Source organism: Mesocricetus auratus, unplaced genomic scaffold, assembly GCF_017639785.1.
Source record: "Mesocricetus auratus isolate SY011 unplaced genomic scaffold, BCM_Maur_2.0 Super-Scaffold_100003, whole genome shotgun sequence".
Lineage (NCBI taxonomy): Eukaryota > Metazoa > Chordata > Mammalia > Rodentia > Cricetidae > Mesocricetus > Mesocricetus auratus.
The window spans coordinates 80,483,403-80,493,089 of NW_024429188.1; positions in this window are offsets into that span (position 1 = coordinate 80,483,403).

Below are 9,687 nucleotides of genomic sequence, written 5' to 3' on the forward strand. Positions count from 1 at the left end.
GGGTTCTATTAACTGAAAATCAAAGGTAAAAGTAAAGGTCTAGGCAGGAAGAGTCTGGGAGAAACATTCTGAGGGATTTGGGTGAGGTCTGGCTTTAAAGATAGCAAAGGTCACCAGGTCATTAACTACACCCACTCCCAGCCTTCTGGGTGTAAACAGGTATTCATTTCCTCCCTTAAAGAGATGAGCCTACAAGGTTAGCATTCCTGGTTTCCCTAGTGATCTGTGGGAGAAAGGACCTTTATGCTTTGAACACACTTCCATGGATTTTAAGGGCCTACTAGATCTACTGTGCCAGTCTTTCCTGGCTCATCTCCTAATGCCTTCCCTTTTCCTTCCACTGAGCCACACTACTCTTTCTGTTGTTCTCTGAGTACATCATACTTGAGAAACCACATATACAGATAATACTCAAACAATATATTAAATTAGAACTCTGTACCTAGTTGCACTTGTGAACATCTGTAATTCCAGTAAGATGAATCAAACAGGATCACAACTTTGAATGTAGACTGATATATATATCAAGACCATCTCAAAAGAAAAATGAATGTGGAACTAAGTAATCAGTCCAGGATGCCACTTGCTATCTATAAATTAGATTTGTATCAAATTACTCTACTCCCTCTAGAAACTAATCTAGGAAGCCACAATCTCCGTAAGCCCCCAAACATCCAGGAATAATTAATAATTGACAGTTTCAAGCATTTTGCTCCATTTTCAACTTTTAGGACCAACAAGAGAAAGTCAAATATATGCTGCTAAGCAATCGCATATGATGCCTGCCTTTTAGTAATTAGCTAAAACTAGGCAAGCACAAGCAGTTCTCAGAGTCACAAAGGACAGCTGACAATTCCACTGCAGTTTCTAAGTTTTGAGAATAGTAGAATTGTGCGTAATTCAGAACATCAGGAGTATTTCCTTTTTTCTTTTTTTATTTAAAATAGAAACAAACTTTCTTCACAAGTCAATACCAGTTCCCTCTCTCTCCCCTCCTCTCCCACTCCCCATCAACCCCTCAACCCCCCCAATCCCCACTCCGCTCCCGAGGGAGGGTGAGGCCCTTCTTGGGGGATCTCCAGAGTCTGTCATACCATCAAGAGCAGGGCCTAGGCCCTCCCCCATGTGTCCATTGTAGGATGGGCACCCAAAGTCCATTTGTGTGCCAGGGATAAAAACTAATCCATTGCCAGAGGCCCCATAGAATGCCGAGGCCTCCTAACTGACCCACATTCAGGGGGTCTGCATCAGTCCCATGCTGTGCTCTCAGCCTCCAGTCTGGGGTCCATGAGCTCCCCCTTGTACAAGTCAGTTGTTTTTGTGGGTTTCACCCATCCGGTCATGATCCCTTTGCTCATCACTCCTCACTCTCTGTCACTGGGTTCCAGGTGTTCAGTTCAGTGTTTAGCTGTGAGTATCTGTCTCTGCTTTCATCAACCACTGTATGAAGGCTCTACGGTGGCATACAAGGTAGTCATCAACATAGAGAATATTTCTATTTTAATTCAGATACTTATTGAACATGCACTGCATAGGGTACATGTTAAGAGGAAGAATGGGAGGAAAGAAATCAAATTCAATTAGAGAACTCTGGGCATTTTAAAATGGATACAATTGAGTATTTAATAATCTTAATGTCAGGGAACTTGATATTGGAAGAAGATGTAGGGGACTCTTGCAGAATTTATTTCTGAATCTACAGGAAAGCATAGAAAATGTGTAGGGAAGAAACAAGTAAAGTTGGCTAGAGAGACTTGAATGGGAAAGCTGAAGAAATGGGCCATTTTGAAAAAGGAGAGATCAGTTGACAGGACAAATGTTGCAGAGAGGTCAGCTAGGACTTCTATTTGGTAAATCAGGCCATATCTGGAGGTTTTAATAAAAATTGGTTTAGTAGAATGGTGGAAAGAAGAATAAATTATGCAATGATCATAATTAATGTATTTTGAAGGAATCTGATAGATTTCAATTACTTTATGTTACTGGCTAATAGGTTTCTCTTGAGAGATTAATGGTATATTGATTGAAACCTCTCAGAAAGTGTCTCTTTAATGGAATGGATGGCCATTGAAAATGTATTTATTCAACTCTGTTTTAATCAGAATCTTGGTCATAGATTCACTCAGCAAATGATTTTTGAATTGAAGGAAACACTCATTCACTTGCATCCATATCTCTCTCAATGTATATTTGTGTAAAAGGGTGTTTTGTTTATATATATTCATATTTTATGCCTGAATACAAATGTAAGTATTCATTGAAATAATTACAGATTCACAAAAAAAATTGCAAAAGAATCAAGCATGGAGGTTTGTGGTGGTTTGAATGAGTAATATCCTTCATAGACTCAGGTATTTTAACAGTCAGTCCCTAGTTGGTGGTGCTGTTTTGGGAGGGTTAGGTGGTGCTTTCTGAAGGATGTCTACCACTGAGCATGTGCTTTAAGATTAAAAACCTCCAACACTTCCAGTTCACCCTCTGCTTTGTATTAGTGGTTCAAGATAGGAGCTGTCAGCTGATCCTAAGGAAGTATCTGTTGCTTGCTGCCATGCCTCCACCCAGCCATGAAGGATTCTTACCCCTCTGAAACCATAAGCCAAAATAAATTCTTCCTTCTGTAAATAACCTTGCTTGTGATATTTTATTACAGCAACAGAAAAGTAACTAATATAAGGTCTCACATACTATTTCTCTAGCCTTTCTCATTTACATTTTATACCACTAGAACATGTTAAAATCAAGAAACTGAGATGTATTCCATCCATAGAACTTACTTGAATTTGAACAGCTACACAATATAAATACTGGTGTTATTAAGTTTGTGGCCGTACAATATGTATATATAGGCGTGCATATCTACTACCACAATCAAGAGACTCAGCAGAACTATCATCACAAGAACTCCTCATAACTTCCTTTTATAGTCACAGATGTCTCCTCTTCCATATCTCTAAGAACCCATGGCAAACCCTGATCAGTTGCATACCTCTATATGTTATTACATGATTACTACATAACTTCAACCTTTGAGAACCTTTCATCCCTGAAGTTTATGATGATATGTAAACGTCAGTTGTCAACTTGACAGGGTCTGAAATGACTTGGATACAAACCTCCAGGCACACCTTTGAGGAATTATTTAATCACTAGGCATGTCTGTGAGGGCTTATGTTGATTAGGTCCACTGAGATGAAAAGACTCACATGAAAAATATTCAGCCCTATATCCTGTGCTAGAGTCCTGATATGTATAGTAAGCACAAAGTTAGGGCTAACAAGACAGCACAGTGGGTAAAGGTGCATGTTGGTTAAGCTCAGTGGCCTGAATTCTAGCCTCAGAACATTTAAGGTAGAAGGAGAAAAATAACCCCCAAAGGTTTTCCTTTGACTTGCACACCTGTGCTGTGATTCATGAAGTCTCACACACATGAACACATACACACAAAGTATAATGTAATATAGTAGTGTGATTTTTAAATTTTCATACAAATATACAACGACATATGATCATATACACTTCGGGGTTCCTCCCTCCAATTCCTTCATGCTCCTCCAACACACCTCCTCCTAACTTCATTCCTAGCTTCATGTCTTTTTAGATTTATTTATTTATTTATTTTTATGGGTATGAGTCTTTTGCCTACATATATGAATGTACACTACATGCATGCCTGATACATATAGAGATCAGAAAGGGACACTGGATCCTCTGGAACTGGAGTTATGAATAGTTGTGAGCCACCATGCGGGTGGTGGGAACTGAACACAGGCCCTCTGCAAAAGCAGAAAGTGCTCTTAGCTACTGAATTATTTCTTCAGATAACCTGTTACATCCAGTTAGTGCTGCCCACATGTGCACAAGTATGGGAACATCCACTGAGACTACTAGTGACTATATCTTAAATAACAAAAATTAAAGAAAAATGGGGCCTATACTATCCTTCCTTCTTCTCTTCACCAGGATTCCCAGGGCTTAGCCCAGTGCTTGACTATGGATCTCTGCATTTGTTTCCATCAGTTGCTGGATAAAGAATGGTATGAGCCAGAAGGGTAAAGGTCATTGCAAGGGAACCCATAGAAGCAACTAACCTGTACTCATAGGAGGTCACATACTCTGGGCCAACAGCTAATGAACCTGCATAGGACCATCCTAGGCCCTCTACAAATGTGTAACACTTTTGTAGCTTGGCCTATTTGTGGGATTCCTAGCAGTGGGATCAGGGCCTGTCCCTAATGCTTGAGCTGGCTTTGGGGAACTTATTCCCCATACTTGGTTGCCTTGCCCAACCTTAATACAAAGGGGGGAGCTTATTCCTACCTCAACTTGATATGCCATGCTTTGTTGACACCCATGAGGCCTACCCCTTTCTGAACAGAAACAGAGGAGGAGTGAATGGGGGACAGAAGGGAGGCAGTAATGGGGGGAGATGGGCAGAGAGGAGGGGTGGAAACTGTAGTCAGGATATAAAACAAAGGAAAAATAATTAATAAAAAAAGAAAATGAGGCCATGTGTTTAAAAGAGAACAAGGAGGGAGGAAAGGAAAGGAGGAAGTAATTAATTATTATCTCAAAAAGTAAAAATACTATTTTTAAAAAGAAACTGCCCCATCAACTAGCCATTGTCCCTCAACAGGTGTAGGATCAATCAGGAAATCATCTTCCTCATCTGTACTGGAATTTTGGCTGAGTTGATCTTGCGTGGGTAAACACAGATGCTCTGAGTTTATAACTTCAGTAACAACATCATGCCCAGAAGAAAGCAGTTGATGATTTCAATAATGATATGCCCAGAAAGAAGCATTTCCCAGCATTCCTGCCTATCCTTCTGCTCTTGCCTTCTTTCTGCCTCCTAGTCCATGATTTCCCTGAACCTTGGTAGTGGAGGATTAATATAGATGTGCCATTTAGAGCTGAGTGCTCAGTCTCTTACTCTTTGCACTTTGACCAGTTAGTTATGTGTCTTTCTGTTGACTGCTGTCCTTTGTAAAAATAACCTTCTCTGTCCAGGTCTTTGGGTATAAGCATAAATACTTAGAAGGCAATTTGACAGCATGATCATTGAGTAAAGTAGCAATAACAAGATCTATGGGAGCCTATGACCCCTCCTATCATGGCTTCACATACATACCCAGACATTTGTTACCCAGGTAATTTTGGATTCCCCTCACAGCCATTTATCAATAGCCACACATTTCTATCTCCTTCCCAATATTCTTTCTGTCTCTGAATTTGTCTGCCCTTGATCTTCCATATACATGTATCACACAGAATTTGTCTTTTTGTGTCTGGCTTCTTTCACTGACTAACCATGATGGTTTTAAGGTTCATTCATGTCGTAGCATGTATCAACACTTTGATCTTTTATATAGCTCAATAAAACTGGGGGGTGCCTAGGAGGGTCTCACCTTCCCTGGGGAATGATGTGGGGATTGGGTGGGGGCTGGGGGGCTGGTGGAGGGACAAGGGAGGAGGGGTGGGAGAGGGAGCTGGGACTGACATGTGAAACATTCACGTTTCTAATTAAAAAAACGTATATTGAGAAAAAACTGGGGGGTGGACTTAGCGGGAGGTGAGGAAGGGTGGGAGTAGAGCTGGGAGGGAGAACTGTGGTTGGAATGTAAAATGAAATGAAAAAATGGGGGAAAGATTCTATTGTATGTCTATATCACATTTTGTTTATTCATTTGTTGATGGCTATTTTAATTGTTACCACCTTTTGTCTACAGTAAATCGTGCTAGAATAAACATTAATACACAGATATTTGAGTGCTTGCTTTCAGTGCCTTTGGGTATGTAACCTGCAGATGCTTATACAGTAATTTCATGTTTTACTTTTTGAAAACTGCCAAATTCTCTCTCTCTCTCTCTCTCTCTCTCTCTCTCTCTCTCTCTCTCTCTCTCTCTCTCTCTCTCTCTCCTCCTCCTCCTCCTCCTCCTCCTCCTCCTCCTCCTCCTCCTCCTCCTCCTCCCTCCCTCCCTCCCTCCCTCCCTTTCTCTCCCACTTTAGAAAGTGTCAGTTGGTATCTCACTGATTTCAATTCACACTCCCCTTTATTTTTGCCAAAAAAATTCCCCTAGAGGAGACTTTGGATAACATGCTCTGTAAAGGCACAGTGAGTAAAAACTTTAAGATTTCTGAATAATATAGTCATCTCTTTCATAGGTACTGCACTTGCACTACGTGTGATTGTATCAAGAAAATAGATATAAGTAATACATAGACAAATAGAGCAGTTGTATTAGGAGACCAGATTTAACACATGGATCACATTTTCCCCACCCCCTTATCTAGGTCTCAAGAGCCAGTCTTGCTGAATTTGTTCCACATATAAAAAGTCGAATATGGAAAGATCATATTTTTTATTCTTAACTAATTACTGAACATGTACTGTATGTTTCCCATGTGCTGGGTATGCAATAGTAAAATGTAGTTATTTCTCTTGATGAACTTTTTGGGAAACTCAGAGACTTTTTTTTCATTTACAGAGATGTCTTTTTACTTTTATTGTTTTCTGTTGCAATTAAGCCGTTAGCTGTGCTGTGAAAACATTAAACTTTCATTACCACAGGGGACAGAAGAAAATATCCCATATATAAAGGTCTAAATTCTCCTGGGGAAAGTCCTTGGCTCAATCCATTTGCTCATTTATTTTTCTTTTCTTATTTAACCCACAATAATTATTCAAGGGAACAGGAGATACTCTAAACACATATGATTTTCTTGAAGGCTTTTACATGTAAATTTTAAAGGGGCTAGTGCTTTTAAACATAAGTTTGGTGTGTTAAACATCATAAGTATATTTAAGGGCTAAGACTTTGATAGTCTTTTGACAAGGATTTTAATCCTTTATATTACTTCTTTCATATTCAGCATTATCACTGAGGTGAATAAAAACTGAGTGTACAAAAGAAAATTGAAAAGGGTGAAAAGGACAAAGATCAAGTCAAACATGAATAGAGATAATCATGTTTCCAGTCTTGTAATTAATTTAACATGTACAGTCCACAAAAGATGCTGGCAGCAATAGACTCATTCTGGATTAAATCAAGAAAGCCCAGGGATAAGAAGTGACATTTAATAGAATTATTATTATAAGCATATCTTATTAAGATGAATGAGATTCGTGGGTTATCTGAGCTTCTGGACACCTGCTGGTCAATTGCAGAAAATGTTTAAATAAATAAACCACCAGAAGCCTTTCAACCAAGTTAATCCCCTTCAATTAGGCAAGAGCTTAATAGAAAAGATTACTCTTTACCGAATTATCAACATTTCAAAACTAAATTCAATTTGTCATATGAGGCAGATTAAATTCAAAGCCAAACATGGGACAAAGCTGTAACAATCAAGAGGTTCTTTTTTGAACCTGATCTAGTAATCCTATGGTGGGGGGGAGTACTTGAAACCCTTACCTCCTGAATGATGGGTAGACGCAAGAATATGTGATAAAGCAAGTAAAGTAAAATATCAATTACAGAGCATTTGGTGGTGTGGTATAGAGTATGCATTCACTTTTTTAAATCTGTGTATTTGAGCATTTTCTGGATAAAATCATAGAATTATGAAATGTCCCCAATTCTATAAAACTAAAACAACAACATAGTCCTTTCACCCAGACAATGAGAGGAAGTATAGGTGCTGCAGGTTGGATGCAGCACCTATACTACACTTTCCACATGTTACAATTAATCTGTATCCGGTTTAGCAAGACTTGATGGGATATTGGAAATGGAACTCTTATCATCATCATCATTCATACTCAGTCCTGTGAAAATTAAAGGAGCCTGAAAGTCAATCAGAAAGGCTAGAAATATAACTCTCAAGTACTTGCCTCAGATGCATAAAGCTGAGAGTTAGATCCCCAACAACAGCTAAACGGAGTGTCCTAGTACCTGACTCTAATTCTGGAGCACTCAGGAAGTAAGATCGGGATAATGTTCAGGATAGTGATTCTGAGGTAAGTCTGTGTTATGACAGCCCCTGTCACAAAATGAAAACAAAACATAATTTGGAAAAAGATTTAAAAACAAAAATACTCTTTCCTTATTTACTTGACAATGAAATCCAGTTCATACTATCAAGAAAAAAAATTAGTCTTATTACAAAGGGACCATTTTCTTTTCTTAAAGAATATTGTCACCTGATCACTAAATGAATTATATAGCAGTCAAGGCTCTATTTAGAAACAAATCAGTAAGAAATGTAAGTCCCATAGCAAGGGGTTTATAGAGGAGCTAAACATTCAGATAGACATAAGTGTAAAACTTCTATGAAAGTAGAGATTTTTGGCTGTTGTTTTTTACTGCTATACCTCCAAAGGTCAAGAATAAAATGTAGCACCTAGCAAAGCCTGGAGAAATGCTTGATTGTTGAATAAATGAGTATTTTTCAATTTATTGGATGGCAAAACCATTTAGAGCATAGCTATAATTGAACTGTGGCCTCCTCAGAATTCATATGTCAAAGTATAACCCCAATTTGATGAATTTTAGAAATATCACTTTTAGGAAGTAACTTGGTTTAAATGAAGTCATGTCAGTAGAGTCCTTTCAATATTAATGCCTTTATAAAAAATAAAGCAGATCTTCCCACTCTCTTGTGACTCTACTTCATCACCATTCCACCAACTGAGCATATGGGCGGGGGGAGACCACTGTCTGAGAGCTAGGAAGAGAATCATCACCAGGGAACTGAATTGGTCAGCATCTTAATATACTGGATGCCCAGCTTTCAGAATCGTAATAAACTAACCCCCAACATTTAAACCACTTAGCCCATAGCATTTTCTTATGGGAACCTGAGATGATCAGAACAAGCATGTGCGATGGCTTCTCTCAGTGTATTAATAAGGAGTAGGCAGTTTATCTCAAATAATAGCACCATATGTTTTAAGTTAGAATCCCATTGAGATGCATTGTTTCTTATTACAAATAGATTAAGATCTATTTCTCTAAGTTTCAGTTTGTCCTATTCAGTCATTTATCAGCTTAGCACTTGATACTATTAAATATGGTGTTTATTTTCAAAAAGAAAAAAAGAGAATTCTACTCTCAGATAATCATTAAGGCATTATATGTATGCCAATTGATTATACAAAAATTTCCTCCATTTCTTTTGCTATAACATTTGAATGAATGATACAGCTCCAAGGAATCACAAAGTATCCATGATTACTACTCATTAGAAAAGGGTGGTGACAAAAGATGCATATTCATACAACAAGGACATCTGTTCAACTATGTTCACAGCAGCACTATTTTTAATAGCCAGAACCTGAAAGCAACCCCTCAACTGAAGAGTGGATAGAGAAAATGTGGTATATTTACACAATGGAGCACTACTCAGTGGGGAAAAAACAATGGAATCTTGAAATTTGCATGGAACTAGAAGAAACCATCTTGAGTGAGGTAACTCAGTCACAAAAAGACAAACATGGTATGTATTCACTCACATATGTATTTTAGACATAGAGCAAAGGATTACCAGCCTACAATTCACACCGCCAGAGAAGCTAGGAAACAAGGAGGACCCTAAGAGAAACATACATGGTCCCCTCACCCCCGACCCCCACCCACCCCCAGTGAAGGGGAAAGGGACAATATCTCCTGAGCTAATTGGGAGCATGGGGGAGAGGAGAGGGAATTAAGAGAATGAGAAGGGGAGAAGAGGAGGACATGAGGGAGCAG